Source organism: Mastomys coucha, unplaced genomic scaffold (genome assembly GCF_008632895.1).
Source record: "Mastomys coucha isolate ucsf_1 unplaced genomic scaffold, UCSF_Mcou_1 pScaffold12, whole genome shotgun sequence".
In the NCBI taxonomy this organism is placed as follows: Eukaryota; Metazoa; Chordata; class Mammalia; order Rodentia; family Muridae; genus Mastomys; species Mastomys coucha.
The window spans coordinates 22,834,250-22,851,333 of NW_022196894.1; the positions used below are offsets into that span (position 1 = coordinate 22,834,250).

A 17,084-nucleotide genomic window follows, 5' to 3' on the forward strand; every position below is an offset into this window, starting at 1 on the left:
GGCTAAATGTCAGTTTTTGATGTGAATCTAGTTATCTGCTGCATGACCTTCTCTCTTAGTGGCTAAGTTTTCACATGTAGAGTGGGTATTATAGTCCCCAGCCACTTACCTCAAATGTTTGTTGGGAGAACCAATGAGACAATGGATGCTAAATATCTTGAAAACACATGTAACGTCTTAGAGGGATGTGAGGGGTGGTATTATGATCAGTGTAAAAAGGCTAGCTGTAAACAGTTCAGAGGAAAATATTTGTGTACTCATGGTGCACAGATTACACATCTGGCCCACGCTCCTGGGCAATGACCAGCAGGCTTAGAAGTTTCTATTTCCTAGTTGTTTGATGCATTGGCTACATCCTTCATTAACCTGTATACTCTGTGAGAACAAGGACCATGATTTTGGGGGCAATGTGGCATAGTATTGCAATGTGGAGGGATAAGATTCCCAATAAGCCACTTTTTGAGGTTTGGAAAATTATTGAGTATCATTAAGTCATATCTTCTTATTTGTGGCATGAGGTAACAAATATGACCTTTTGTAGTGGTGTTCAAAGATTGGGAATGTAGAATATATCAAATATGGTACATGGAAAATGCCCAGGGGATACTGCATATTTATTGTCATCGCTACAGCCACTGTTTGCTTCCTGTCTCTGGCATCTAGAACATGGAGTACATCATTCTTACTCAGTATGATCGTGAAGGGACATAAAAGACCCTTTCTGTCCCAGAAGATGCTTATACTGAGTCAATGACTCCCAACAGTTAAAGAAATGAAAAGCATGAACTATAAGGTTTGGCATTGCAATTGTTGGGTCTATTTTTATGGTTTGTCTTTTCCAATAAGAAGAAGATTTCTGTCCTTTCTGGCTCTTTCTGGGCACTCAAGATGTCGAAGTGAGCTCGTAGTGGGTTCTCTGAAGCAAAACTCCGGATTTCTCTGAGTCTTCTGGTAAGAGTTGTGATCAACTGCTCCGACAATATAGGAGCCAAAAAAAGTTGTATATTATCTCTGTGAAGGAAATCAAGGGACAGCTGAACAGACTTCCTGTTGCTGGGGCAGGCAGCATGGTGATGGCATGGCAAACCAGAACTAAGAGAAAAGGTCTATCCAGCAGTGGTAATTCCATAACAAAAGTCATATTGAAGAAAAGATGGGTTGCTTCTTTATTTTGAAGGAAATGCAGCAGTCAAAGTAAACAATAAAGTTGAGATGAAAGGCTCTGCTATCACAGGTTGAGTTGCAAAGGTGTGTGCAGACTTGTGGTTCAGGATTGTATCCAATATGAGCAGCACTGCATAATTCTCCCATGTACTTGTAAAAAAAATTTAATTAAAAGCCTTTGCTCCAAAAGAGGAAGAAAAAGAAGAGGAGGAGAAGAGGAAGAGAAGGAGGAGCAGGGGAAGGGGAGGGGAAAGAGGGGAAAGAGAGGAAAGAGGGGTAAGAGGAGGAGGAAGAAGAGGGGGAAGAGGAGGAGGAAGGAGAGGTAGGAGGAGAGGAAGAAAACTATCATTCAACTCAGGCAGTTTGCAATATTAGTGTAGCACTTTTGAGTTTTATGAAATGTGGATTTTTTGTTATCATGCTAGCATTTTATTGCTTCACAATCCAATCCTTGGGAAGGTTTTCTTCTACCCAGTTGACAGACAAAGAAGATGAGATTCTCAATAGTGAAATATAGTCAAATGTTGAACATCTAGTACAGAGAAGTGCTGGGATGAGAACTTGGGTCCTCTGCTTCCTGTTCCTCTGTCTCTGAGAACAGGCTCAAGGCTAACCCAACCAGAACTTGGTCTTTGATGGTGATGATAGAACACAAGCTGCAAGATGGCCTGGTTGCCTTGACTGAAAGCAATAAAACTAGGAGGCAGTCTCCAATAAACCATGTTTCTTATAGTAGACTATTAAGAACTTGCGGCCTGTGAACTGAAATCTCTGTGAAGCTAGCTAGCAGCTCAGCCTTACTCTGTTTTGAAATCCTAATATTCCTAGCATGAGAAATGTGCCTTCATTGTGCTGGGTTTGATTCATAAGAGTGAAATTGATCTGACCAATCCCTGCTCTGATGATAGGAACAGGAAACCATGCAAGTCTCAACTCATGTCATTTAGGAACACTAGACAGTGAAATATAATTTGATCACTGCTCAACTGCGTAGAGCCTCTCTGGTCTCTGAAAAGGAAAGCATTTCTTGCTTTCCACCTGCCCAGCTTGGCAATTCCCTCTGATGACTTCCCAGTAGATCGCAAAACAGCCTGGCTGTACCCTGGCCCTGGCTCTTTGGCTACGGATTAGCTTGGCTTAGCTTGGCCTTGTGTTCTTTTGCATCTTCCTCATCTTCTTTATGACTGTGGTCACATGTCTAAGTAAAAACTGATGTCATATATTAAGCATTGAGATACCACAGAGAATAAATCTACTGTCTTAAAAAAAAAAAACAACAACAACCTGACGACCTCCGTATTTTCTTCTTCTTTTTTTCTTATCTGTGTTGGTTTCTCAAGGAACTCACAGATATTGCAGATAGATAGAAAAATGTTTTCTAAGACTAGTGAACATAGTGCTTAAGAGGAGGAAGAGAACATAGTAAAAGCATGAAGGGTGGAAAGGTGGGGGCCTCAGAGGCATCTAAGGAGAGCCTTAACTGGTTGAAAAAGAAGAGGTTCTGAAATATGCATGTAGCCTATAAAAAGGAACCAAAGGAAAGAAAATTTAAGCTTTATTTTTCAAACCTCAGAAATGAAGATAATACATAGCTCGTGAAGCTGCCAAAAGTGTTGGCGATGGTGAAATCCAACACTGGCACACAGTATATAATCAATTAATAACCAATAGTTATGGCAAGCCTTTTCCTTTACCCATTCTGTTTCCTTTATTTGGGTAAAAAGGAGGAGAGATTATCCTTGGATTTTCAAAAAGGTTTAGAATTATTATTTATTATTTTATATGTATGAGTGTTTTGCCCAAGTGCACGGCTTTGTATCGTGTGCATGCCTGTTGCCTGAGGATGCCAGAAGAGGGCAATAGGTCCCTAGGAACTGGAGTTACAGATAGCTGTGGGTGGCTATGTGGGTGCTAGGAATTGAACTTGGGTCCTCTGGAAGAGCAGTCAGTGCCCTCACCACTGAGCTATTTCTCCAGGCTCTCTCCTTAGATTTTTTTTTTTTTTAAAAACCTTTCCAGAAATGACATGCAAAAATGCATTACAATCTCCTAAGGGAACTTCTAAGTGCAACATCTCCTCCATGTGTTTTCCTAATGCTAGCCAAGCTTCAGCATGCTTTCCCCTTTGACTCGCAAAGCATTCATTGTGGGCAGCTATCAGTCTCACTGTCATATACTACCCTTGTCTGAACTGCCTGTCCAGTGTGTCTTCTAAGTTTATTCATGGGCTTAGCTTGTATTTTGTACTGGATTGATAATTCCTCAAACAGAATGGTGTCAATAGACTCAGAATAAGAATCTTAGATTTCAGTATTGGCTCAGGTACCCACTGACCATCTAAAATATGATTAAACTAGTTGACCAGCCAGCACTGAAGCATGTATGCAACACTGAACATGATGATGAGACTTCTTGGAATTTGTATGCTTTTTAAAACAGACATTTGTCTATGGCTACACTTTGCAAACTGTAAAACACTAAAGTTGAGATTTCATATTACATTTGATTTGGGTAATTTGTATTAATCAGGATTATGCTGATTTCAGTTAGGATAAGTCCTATGCCAACTTGACTATATGAAAAGCCTTTGGGGCAACATGTATCAAATAAGAGGTCAGAAGCATGCTTCTTTGCTACCAGGTTTTCTTCTGCATTAACTCCTTTATTAAACATGCCCCCTTCCTGGGGTCTCGCAGCAGCCCCAGGCTTAGGGTATCAGTTTGGTAAACATAATAAAAAATGTGTGTGTTTGCCCAAGTAACTTTGATAAATATCCTATAATTAACTCTCGGTGGACTGAACTCGGTCTGTTGGCTATGTGGTTATGAGGTCATTTATATGTACTAATAAGCTAGCCTAGATCCACACTATTGTTGAAGGCCAGAAGATCAAGGTCATTCCCTCTTAAACCACATGGATTGAGAATGAGTGGAATGGTTTTTGAAAGGAAAAGTGAGATACTATTTCCAGAATACGCTGGCAAGATCCAAACTGTTTCACCTACCGTGGCAGCCTTGTCAATCAAAAGTTCAACAGCTTAAAATGGAATTAAGAATGTAGCTCTGTGGTAGAATGCTTGTGAAGCATGAATGAGGTCCTGGGTTCAGTTTCCCCTTATGACCAAAAAGGTAAGTTTAGGGTCTGGGGAGATGGCTCTCAGTCAATTGCCTTCTGAGCAAGCGTAGAGACACAAGTTGAATGCTCAGAACATATGACAAAAGCTGGCCATGGTCATGGGTTCCTGAAACCCAGCCATGTGAGGTAGGTAGATATAGATAGCTTCATGAAGGTCATTGGCCAACCAACCTGACCAAACTATAAACTTCAGGGTCAGTGAGAGGAGCCAGCTCAGAAAGTAATGGTGGACTATGATGGGAGAAGACATCCAATATTGCTCTCAGACCTCCTGGTGTGTGTTCCCATATGTGTATAGGTATCATCTCATACTTGTGCATATACCTCACACACATGTATGACACCATGTGTAACTTTACACGCATACGAAGCTTAAAATTTTAGATACTCTATGTGTTTATTCAGGGCTACACATAGTGGGACAGGGTTGCTATGTATGGGGGCAATCCATGTCCTGTGCAGCAAGCCAACGACTCAACCAGAGATCTAAAAGAAGTGTGGTAATTTCCAAAGAAGGGATATTCATCGGGCATCTATCAGGAGTCCAACCAATGTTGAATTGCTTTGATGTTGTTGATTTCAAACTGGCTGCAAAATTTTTTATCCTGGCATTGATGAGCAAGAGGAACAGAGAACTTTCTGAGACTATATTTTTAAACAAAGTCTTTTTAAAAATAAAACATGCATTCATTTGAATACCTGTCTAGCAGCAGGAGGGCCTGTCAAGGGTTCATCCAGGGACATGCAATGGAGCCAGGCAGCCGGGAGCCGGAAGGGGCAGAGCCCGCAGCCACAGGAGAACATTGTCTGCTGCCAGCTGGTCTGCTCCCTTCTCCCACAGGCCCAGGCACCAGTTTCCCTGAATTTTATTATCTTTTCTGGGGGACATCTTTGGGGATGGGGAGTGCTCATCTCAGTCCCCTTCTGGAGCCTGAGTCTTAGTTCTGCTTTTTTTTTTTTTTTTTTTTTTTTTTTTTTTTTTTTTTTTGTGGCAGCATCCATGGAGAAGTTTGGAAGTTTCAGAAATGGATCCTGCCTGCATTGGCTGTGAGAAAATAGTTGGGGCTAAGGGACAATAATATGCCTTCGAGTTCCCTAGTCCCTGTCCCTGCCTTCCTAACAGACTTCTAACTAATTTTTTCTCCTTTTTCTCTTTCTTCTGCTTGCCTCCTTCCAGAATAAATGTTCCTGAGGACAGCATTTCTAACCTTACTATTAACAAAGTCCTGGTTGAGGGATAGACACATAAAGTCAAATAAAATGCACTTTCCGTCTTTAAGCTTTCACTGTGTCAAACCAAGAGAGGCAGTGCTGGTGTCCCCCACCATGGGCTCATCTGCTGAAGCATTTTGAGCAAGGGAGCTTCTTGGTGCTCCTAGGATATTTTTTTTATTTGATTTGGATCTTCAGGACCATGAAGTAGAAAACAAAACAAAACAAAACAAAAAAAGTGAATTTGGCAGACAAGAGATGATATGAGCAAAGCTACACAGTAGGTTCAGATCTGTGTCCCATATGCTAATGGACTGGGGTCCCACACTCAGTTGGGGTGCTTGGCTACCACCAGATGCATATGAGTTCCCAAACAGCAAGTTAGAAGTGGTAAGAGAGGTGGCCATATACAGGCCCTCTAAGGATGAGCAAAACCCAAGGCTTGATAAAGAGAGACGAGGCAGAAAATGCATCAAAGCGGTACTTCTTTCACAAATTCCCAACAGCCATGAAGTCACAGCAATTCCCTCTGTGCTAAGGCCAGTGGCCCTTTAACTTCTGAGACCTCTAGGATGCTGTACAGCATAGAGACAGTCTAGTCTCTCTAAAAGGATAAATTAGATTCTTTGTACTTTGTTCTGGAATATTGACAAATGCATAATCGGTTTTAGAAAAAGTTTCATCCCTACTGAATTAAGATAATGTGTATGTTAAAATCGCAGGACTTCAGCGTTTGGACTACTGTGTTCCAGAGAAGGAGCAGTTTCATTTGACTTTCAATGGCTCCTTCAGATCTGTGTACTTTCCACTCTCCCTGTTGCCTATATTCCATTCATGTTCCTAACTTCCTCCTCTCCTGACTGATTCTGGCACACTGAGCTCCATAGTGTCTCTTCTCCGGAACTTTGCATATGGATGTGAAGGGTGCAGAGAACTCTGAGGTAGAGACTAGGAACTAGGGTATTTATTGGTCTTGGCTTCCCACAAAGAGTTGGAAGCTTTGGAAATGTCAGGTTGCAGTCTCTCATTAGGAAAATGGGGATAATGACCCTTACTTATGCAGATGTTATGAAAACCAAAGACATGCGTTGATGTAAGCATGCTTTCTTTGTATGTTAAGCAGTAACTGTATTCTTAACCCATGCATGCTGTAACTGCTGTCCCATCCTTGCTTTCTTATGCGTCTATCCACTCACTGGTTTCTCTCTCTTTTCTCTTTCTCCCCACAGCTCTTTCCCCCTTCCTCCCTTTCCACTTTTCTTCTGCTGGAAAATAAGCTATCCTGAAAGCCTCTGAAGGCCTTATGTGTAGTACAGTTCTAGAGAAGTGTCACTGCTCAGAGATAAAATGCTCTAAATAGGGTATCCTCTAACCTTGGTTAATGCAGGAGGACCTGTTCAAACATATGTAATTCTGCTATCTGCAGATATTGGTTCTTTTCCATCTTCAATATTCAAGTCCTATCCTGCACATAAACTACTACTGACCACTAGCCTTGAATTGGCACCTTAGCACTGTTGTTGAGTCCCAGGCCCAGATGTCAGGCTCTTGTTTTGTCTTTGATTGGACAACATTGCTTAGACACTTGGGAGAATATTTTCAGCCAGAGATCTTCTGATGAAGAATGGTTTAGAGCTTCAGATTTCCAAGAAAATAAGCAAAGAACTAACAAACTTGCTGTGTAGACCTTAAGTGTATTAATTCCTTATTCATTCTGTCCCTCCCTCTCCCTCCTTCCTTTCTCCCTCTTTCCCTCTATCCCCTGCTCCCTTTTGATTTTTCAAGACAGGCTTTCTCTGAGTAGCCCTGGCTGTTCTAGAATTCTCGTTGTAGACCTCACTAGCTTCAAACTCACAGAGATCTGCCTGGCTTTGCCTCCTTGAGTGTTGGGATTAAAGGTGTGCTCCACATCTCCTGGCCCAAATTTTCTTAAAACAAGGGCATCTAAGCTAGACTTGAAAGTAGTGGTCAGAAAGTGATAGGGAGTGGGCATATTATGTTTCTCTTGTACTCTCTATTCCCATTCCAATAATTGCAGAGATTACACAGCATCTGCAAAATGTAGCCTAATTGCTGTTTGTTTGTTTGTTTGTTTGTTTTTTTGTTTGAGCTTCACTGTCTTAATCTGCACAGTGGGAACAAATTATATCTGATTCTTAGGGTTTTAAAGGAGGGAAGTGAGGCATCTCATGGATGTATCGAGGCACAAAGCCTGACCGTGTTAGGCTTACACAATGATAGACAGTCTAAATCCATAGTAGCATGGAGCCAACCCTGTCCACTTTGTTTGTTGTTAGATAGTTCTGGTATAGAACTTTCTGTCTTGCGGGGACAGAAATATAACTTCCACCTATGAGAACCTTGAGCCAGGAAGAGGTGTATTCCTGTTTTCTTGGCTTCTCATTCAGTCCCCTAGTGAGGACAGACAGCAGAGGGCCACTGTGGTCAGGGAGTGGAGGAGCCAGACAAGGCTCTGTGGTTATACACTTATTTATTTCCTTATTTATTACTTTTGCAGCTAACATTTTTACAATCATGTTATTTTGTGGTTTCTTTGCAAATTGCATTGGGAGCCAAGTTTGCTTCAAATGTGCTCTGAGTTGGAAGGTTGCATAGGGGAGCCACTGAGAGTGGAAGGAAGGGCTGGAGAGCAATTGCAAAACATTATATAATTGGTATTTCTGTTAATGTGCCTTTCTTTGTACTTAGGATATACAAGGCAGATGGAGAAATGGCAATGGTGGACGATATACAGGCCCCAACACACAGTGACATAAGTAGACCCTGCAACCTTAGAAATGTAATGCAAAATGGCTAGCCTGGGGACAACCCAGGAGAAGGCATTCTTTCTGTGTCACAAGTCCCCAGTGCCTACACTGCATCTTTTGAAAACGTTTTAATAGACTAGAGGCTTATTGTTGAGAGAGAAGTGATGGGTAATGAATCAATTTTCAAATATTATTAGGGAGTTTATTGCAAACTAGGCTTAGGAAATTTTAATAAACACAAAAATCTAGTTTTTATAGGTTAGTGGAAAGGAGTCCCCAGAGAAGCTCTACAATAGTTGCTTTACTCCAAACTCCGGATTCTTTGGTCATCCCAACTCCCAGGCACTAGAAGAGTCTCCTTGTTGTTGGTGAAGCCCATTTTAACAACCTTCAAGTTTATTCTTGTATTATTCCATCTGGTGGCTCCCCAAACCATTTTACTTTTTTTTTTTAATTCTTCTTGTAAATGTTTATATAAAAAGGTTCTTGCAACGGCAGGATCCTGTATTGGTAGATTGGTGCAGAGCAAAGTCTTGATGTGTTTTATGCTGTTTATGAACAATTTGGTTAAGTGGATTCCCTCCCAGCTCATTAAAACGAATCCTTTCATTTTAATAACACCATCACAAACTAAATAGCATCAGACGAAAGCATAAGCTTACAGTGTACAGCCTGAGTGGCAATATCTGAACCACTTTGCTCCTGAGCTGTTGATGTCTCATGCAAAAACTGGTACTTCTAGTTAATGGCTAGCATATGGCTTGCATTTAAAGGCTCCTCTCTCCAGGCAGGACAATGATCTTCAGTATTTTCTGGGTCTTCTGGAAAATAAGAGATTAGATAACTAGATCAGGAGATCAAGATATAGTTCTCAAACATAGCAACTCATTTTGCCACCTTCCCCAAAGCACAGTCTGGGTTTTTTCTTCTGTGCCTTCCATCCTGGGCATGTTCATCCTTGCCCAGAGCTTTGCCTGATGCCTCTCAAAGGTAATATAATAAAATCTTTCTCTTTAGCTTTGTATTCTTTCCCAATCCCCATTTTGTACTCTCAGCTCTTCTAGACCCTTTAAACAAAATTTATACCTCAATCTTAATTCAATAGAATGAAAGCTAGCCAAATTCTCTTCTGGACTTGAATCCAGTCTTGTTTCTGTGAATGAAGTCTTATATTCTCACACAATTCTACATCATTCTCCCAGACATGTACAAAATCTGTTCCCTGTGTTCCACAGTTTCCTATACTCCTCCAACATAACTTATTGTCAACTGCTGCTGCTTTTAATATCTCATGCTGATTTTCTGTATACATCCCAGCTACCATTACCATAGGCTTCTCTAGATGCTTCCCATTCATTGACCCGTGGGCTCCTTTGTTCAGCTCCTCTATTGACTAGATATCTAAAGAATTTGCACCTTTTATCATGAGAAAAGAAGCACGCCAAAAGGTTTACTGATAAACTACTGCTTTGAGTTTCATCATAGTGAAGAAAATGAAGGAAAGTCTTAGTTCTCTTTCTTTCCTGACTTCCAAATGATCTCGCTACATGATGCTGATATTTTGGATGATGTTATCTTTCTTCTCAGATTCCATCAGTATCCTTCACTGATATCTACTAACTGATATAATCTATTTTTAGACTGAGTCACAAAACAACACTTTGGTCAATGATGGTATGTGGATACTACCGAAGCTCTATAAGCTTAAGTCACCTAGTGGCCTTGTGGCTGTTTTGGTTTGATGAGCATATACCTTGTTATTTCTACAGTGATGAAGTTATCTAATGGTGTCTTCTAGGGTTGGATCTCCAGCATTGGTGACACTTGACTGTATTCATTGTTCATCTATATTCAGTGAGGCACCTTTCCTTGGAATGGTGCTATTTATTGTCTCTATATTCTGAGATAGCTCTCCTCTTCTATAGTTCTCGTTTCTTATCTCACAATACCTAGCTGTACTTTATTTGCATCCTGATTAATACAAATGTCAACACTGCTGGGAAGATTTTTCTACACCACATAGAAGGGTTCCTTAACACATCTATTGGCTTGTTCTCTGACACCTACTTCCAACCATCAAGTAACCATTGATTCTTCATACCTCTGGAAGAACATCACAAAAGTCAATATTGAGCCAACTGTCAATGAACTTTTGATTTCTGTGACTTTAGACTTGTTTGGTCTAAAGCGAGGAGGAGAAGAAATCTTTGAAGTAGATTCTCTGCTTTCTCTAATACACAATACTAAATATGATTGATCTGTATGTTCCTCATTGCTCTTGAAGATACAGTCCACAGACTACTATCAAACTGGGCTCCCTGGCTAGCTATGATGGTTTCACGTAGGCATTTATTACATGAATAACAGAGCAGAATAATGTAAAGTAGTAACTCCATAACAAGGACCACTTCCCTAGTCCTTCATCCTCTTTGTGGAGGTTGTAGATGGGAAAGAGCAAGAAAACTGAGCTTTGTACATGATCCAACTAAACAGACAAGATAACAGGAACATTAGAAATCCAGCTTTCTCTTTATGTATGTTTGTGTATGTGGTGCACATGAATACACCTGAGTATGGGGGTACACACGCCCCAGGATCATGGGAAGAGGTCAATGTTAACTGTTGTCCACAGTAGCTCTCCATTTTACTTTTTGAGACAATTTCATACTGAGCCTGGAGCTTACTGACTTGACTGAACTGGCTGACCCTTGGACCCTGAGGGTTCCCAGTTCTGAGGTTACACATGTGTGCTGCAGGGTCCCATTTTTACATGGGCTTTACAGATACTAACTTGAATCCTCACACTGACCTGGCAAGAACTTTACCATCTAAATCATCTCCCAAGCCCTTGAAATCAGGTTCTGAACCTGTAGATTTTCACATGAGGAAGGAAATTGTTTTAGGGATATGATGTCTTATTCAGCTGTGTTCTAATCCCTTTAGATTTAACACTCTCTCACCTTACTCTTAGAAGATAAAACAAAAAAGCCAAACACACAGAATTCCTAGGAATGACTGCTGTGGAGATGCTATTTTTCATCAGAGAACAGACCAAAGTGTTGAGCAACACCTGGCTACAGCTGGACTAAAGAAGAATCTCAGTTCTCAGAAAGACAGCATATTCCCCTACTGGAAAGAGAGGGATATATTCAATAAAATGTTTCGAGACACAGATTCTCTTTCATGGAGGGAGGGGTGAAGGAAGCTGTTTTCCTCTTAAGGCTTGGCTCCATCTGGAAGGATGCTATTTAGTGTAATCCAGAACTGATTACTTTGTTGATCGTGTTTCAAAACCCTTGCCCTTTAAACACGTTCCCAGAGTAACTTGAGTGCAATTGTGGGGAATTGAATTTTTAAAAAGAGTTCTTGTTATATTTTGAGATTTGAGGGAGAGGATGGTCAGAGGGGGTGAATGGAAACCTGCCTGAGGACCCAAATGTCAAAAGGGATGGGGGTGGGGTAGGCAAAGGAAAGAAAGTCCCCAGAATACTGTGTTGGAAACTCTTGTGTCATGACTCACCCTGCAGGACAAATAAAACCTCACCCATCACTCTGTCTTCCTTGTCTGTAACAGAGGAGCAAACAGTGGGGCCCTGGAAAAACATCAGCAACTTCTTGTAGCATCTGTAGGTGGGGAAGGTTTCCAAGCCACAGAGAGGGCTGTGAACACAGTTAGTTACTGGGGCTCCAGTTTTTCTCAGCCAAATAGGAAGAACCTCCAAATTGACCTTGGAAAAACATACTCACAGAAGGAAAAAATATTGTAATCTCCCTCTGTGTGTTTGTAGTAAGAGATTAAAAAGAAAAAAAAAAAGAAACAAATACATTGCTTTCCAGTTTTCCATGAAGAGAATGTTTTTGAATCACAGTGGTAGAGCCCTTAGTGTGGGGGCTGCAAAGGACTTAAGCTTAGCCACCTCTTAATGAATACAAGGTCACCTACACAGCACAGCTATATTCATATTAAAAAGCCTGAGGGGAAAAGCATTCTCACCACCGCTTTCAGCAGAGACTGCAATTAGCATTTTTATGAAGAACATAAACTCTGCGTATCAAAGATGCACTTTTATTGCTCTGAAACTGGCTTGAATAAGCATCCCGCAAACATTTGGCCCTTCTGCTTCTAGGAGGAGGCCAATTAAAACATGGTCTGTCTAACTGCCAGTCTCTCCCCACCCTTCAGCGAGGCAGCAACAATACTGAGATGGTGGCATTGGCGCCCTCAAAAGTGGCTTTTCAGCTATTGGGCACCTGGAAGGAAAATAATGATTTCTTGGCTCTCTTTGAAAAAACACAAATATAAAAAGAAAAATTTTTAAAAAAAACCCCAAAACTCAAGGTTTATTTTGCTTGCCCCTCCTCACTCCTGTTAAGAATGGCATGGTTCAGACAGATGACTTCACTTACTACCAATCAGTGTTCAGCCACACTGGGAGAACCGAGGCTCAAGGGGAAGGAGGCTCAGTGGTACAAGAGAGCTTTCTTAGGTAGTGATGACCGGCCTGAAAGTGGCTTGTGCCAACATGCACCACTCTGAGAGATAGATAGTCTTCCCTTGGCCAACAAGTGACATGTACTGATTTTTCTTCAAGTGCTGTCTAATAATATAGACCTGCTATCATGGAGAGTTGAGAGGACACCGTTTTGGTACTCTTGGCACCAGAAGCAACAGTGAGGGTTTAATTCAGCAGTTCTACCATAAGGGGAATGGATGAATGCAGTCTCTATTTTACAATAAGTAACCACGAGTCAAGATTCCGTTTTCCATCTCATGACAATGGCCCTGACAGGAATATAAACTGCGTTGATAAATGTTCTTGATTAAAGGAATTAATATGTCATGACATGGGGACGGAGAACACTTTCTGCTGGATGACTTTAGGTACCACCTAATGCCTATCCCTCCACCTCCACTCTGCGTACCACTATCCCTTTCCTTTTAGCTGTCTTATAGGCTTAAATGGATTTGTGTGACTGCTGCAGCTGTGCTTCTTAGAACGAATCTTTCATATTCCAGACAAAGAAGGATACTGACTTCCCATCAGGGTGAGTGGGATGCTTAGAGGGGCAGCAGTTTTGATGCAGTTAGCTGTGTATAAGAGGGCACACAAGAAGATAGCTACGATGGAAGAGTCCTGGAGTTGGGTTACTAGTAACTTGTAGTTGTTAAAAGTTAAAGCTAGTGTCCCTAAGATTTTCTTTTTCGTCCCTTTAAGTTTCCGTGTCTGTAGATCCAGACATCATGTCTTCATAAAATAATGTCTGTAGCAAAAAGAAGAGGCATTTTTTTTAAAGGACAAAAAGACTCCACTTGTACTTCACTGTCTGTAATAGGTAAAAAAGAAACTCCTGAAAGAACAAAATTGTCATGGTTGATTAGAGACATTGTCTATGTTTGCTAGGACTGCTGTAACATGCATAGCAAAACTCATGCTTTCAATAACAGTATCTTTCTTTGACTCTGGATGCTAGGCATGTGAGAGCCAGAGGCTGCTACAGTTGACTTCTGAGACCCCCTGCATGCTTGTAAATGGCGGTCTTCTCTGTCTCTTCATATGGTCTTTCCTCCATGTATGTCTGTGTCTTAATCTCTCACTCTCAAATTGATAGCAGCCCTATTGGATGAAAGCAAATTCTAGGGACTCCATTCTACCATTCTGAGATTGTGGGGCCTAGGATTTAATCTGAGTTTTAGAAATTGAGACAGTGACATAGTTCACTCTGTAATAGTCATCATGATCAGTCCATTCACACTTGCTTAGGCAACAGTGGGTAACAAGAAAGGTGGAGAATGAGTGTCTTATATTCCCACTGATAATGGTGATGTTTTGAAGAATAGACTGTTGAAATATCTTTATTTTCCCCAAATGTGACCCTTTTGAAGAGAACAATATTAGAAATGATTCAGAAAAGCCAAAAGATCAGTACAGCTTATTAGCTCAGTCTAGATGCAGCTCTTGACATATGCTGCTATCCCTAGTGAGTGCATATTGTTTTGTAGCAAGACAAACAAGTGAGTTTTGTTGACAAATGGTACAAGTTTATTTTTTTTTTCAGTAAGGAAATTTCTTCGTTCACTAAGCTTCTTTACATCTTTGGAATAATTATGTGAAAGGTCATAGGCTACCAGGAGCTGAGGTAACAAGAGAAGACTAAATTTCCTTGAGTTATGAGGATGAATTTAGTGTGTGAGGAGAAAAAGCATGTGTGTGGGGCTAGGATGGGGTAGAGTTTGGTAACAGGAAAGGCTAAAAAATGAAAGACCCTAGACCTTGGAAGAGAAAAGAGGCTGTGATAATACTGGCTGGGGTTGGGGGGAGATCTAAGGGTTCCTTAGAATCTGGTGCTTGATATGGACATATTTTTTTTTTTTCTGATGGAATGGAGTGTTCTCTTAATGGAGCCTCTTCTGATCATCCATTCTATGGCACATACCTGTCTCCAGAGAATATTGTGCTGGACATCTACTGCTGAGAAGAGCTGGCAGATGATCAAAAAATGGAGGGCATGCGACCCAAGCCGGACTGTAGAAAGAGGTAAGCTGCGATCAATCTCTGCTCCTTCCTCTAGATACAGATAGACACTGGAGTGGCCTGAATCTTCATAGAGTTGTTGAAAAGTAGAAGGGAAATGTATATTTGACTCAAATTTAGGAAGATTTGAAGAAGCCAGGTGATCATAGGTATCATCTAAGTTACATATAGATTGTAACATTAATCCAAACCAATGCTAAGATTATAAGGAATTTAAAACCACTTTTCATATAATGTACTTTATTTTCTAAGCTTTGTATTCTTATCACCATTGATTTGGAAAACATTTTATTGATTAAATTTTATTGTTTACTTTCCCAGGTTTGAGATAGGATCTTGCTCTGTACCTCGGGTTGGCCTTGAACTCAAAATCTTCTTGTGTTAAGCTCTTGAGTAGCTTCAATTGTAGATATGTGCCTCTTATGTCTACATATTTTTAATTCTAGCACTTAGATGGTTGAGACTGGAAGATTGGAAGTTCAAGGCTAGCCTGGGCAGGACAATAAAACTTGAGTCAAAAACCCAAAGAACAAAAATCCTGAACTAATTTTTGAATTATCAGGATCACAGGTGCCTTTTATTCAGTTTTTACCTATGATAACACCTTGCAAAAGTATAGTTTAATGTTAGCTAGGATATTAACTTTTATAATCATCAATGTACAATACATTTCAGACCCATAAGGACTCCCAGTTTTGCCCTTCTATCCACACCAATTTGCATCCCATTGCATTACCCCCAAACTCTGGTGACTACTAGTTTGTACTCTATTTTTAAAACTATATCTTGTCAAGGATGTTGAATCATCAAAGCAGTGGGTTGGAGTTTCTGAGTAAGATGGTAGATAAGAAGTGTCACCACTAAGACTCAGTAAAAGGAAACAGTCAATGATAACAGACATTAAGCTCTTGCTCTGCAAAAGACAAGAGTTGTAAATGAACTTCTAAGCCAGGGTAGACCTCTATGGGAAAGCAAGCAGGAACACAAATAATTGGTGCCTGATATAATCAGGCTCCTCTGGCTCTATCAAGCTGCAGGGGGGAGAGATGGAAAAATTGCATACAGAGTGCTGCCCCTCACATTCATCAGACATGCAGGACCATAGGAAACCAAGATGAAGCCCAGCTGTACCAGACAACTACTAGGAATAGACTTCTACCCTCCCCACTCCCCACACCAAAAAATGAATGGTACGCAGACCAATGGTTCCCATGACCCCTTCCCTGCTGCATGACCAGGTAGAATTTTATAGAGCCAGAGGGATCTGGAGAGACACACCTTTCAACTCAGCATAGCTGTGATGTAAGTATTCTTTTTTATATCTTATTTTCTATTATTTAATCTCTACTCACATATATGTCTCATTGTGGTTTTGCTTTTGTTTACATATTGCTCAGTTAAGCTTTAAGGGATGTCCTGTATGTTTCTCCCCCCAACCTACTGTCAAGCACTCTCTACTATACTTTACATCCATAGCTCTTGTTCTTTCCATCTTCTTTCTGTGTCTTTTCCTCACTGTTGAATCCTTACTGCCTCCTCTTTATATTTCTTAATTATAACTATCTATAATTTTAATAGCCTCTGAAGTTCTGTGGACTCTGATAGTATCTCAACCTTTCCCTCCCAGCTACTTCTTCCATATAGATTTGTTTCCTTTAAAAGAAAATAATGTATGGGCTGGAGAGATGGCTCAGCAGCTAAGAGCACCAATTGCTCTTCCAGACATCCTGAGTTCAATTCCCAGCAATTACATGGTAGCTCACAACCATCTGTAATAGGATCTAATGCCCTCTTCTGGTGTCTCTGAAGAAAGCAATGGTGTACTCATATATATAAAATAAATAAATAAATCTTTTTTTTAAAAAAGAAAATAATGTAATAAGCTCTTAGCCTTACATACTATACTTTCCTCCTATGCCTAACCTTAGTATCTAAAATCTATATATAGCATCTTTATGTATCTCCCCAAATGGTTACCAAAGTCAAAAAGGCCACTGTAGGTAATTAGCTGCTATGGTATTTTCATTGTGATAATACCCAGTAGCTGGGATCGCTTTTGCAGTGAGTATTACATTCATGAAATAATGTAGAGGGAGCAGTAGACACTGTAAGCCTCTGTACTGAGGGACTATTTTCTGAATAGCACATATACTTCAGCTCTGCCATATTTAAGTCCCATCTAAATGTTGCAAATTCATTGAATGAATATAGCTAATCAAAAACATAAGCAACGAGTAGCACCAGATGCATAAGTCCTAATAAAGTAATATAA

General features: G+C 40.5%; 1 pseudogene; it reads left to right on the forward strand.

The window, feature by feature from the left end:
- Window positions 1-888: 888 nt before the first annotated feature.
- Window positions 889-1,302, forward strand: LOC116086359 (annotated as a pseudogene).
- The last annotated feature ends 15,782 nt before the right edge of the window (window positions 1,303-17,084 follow it).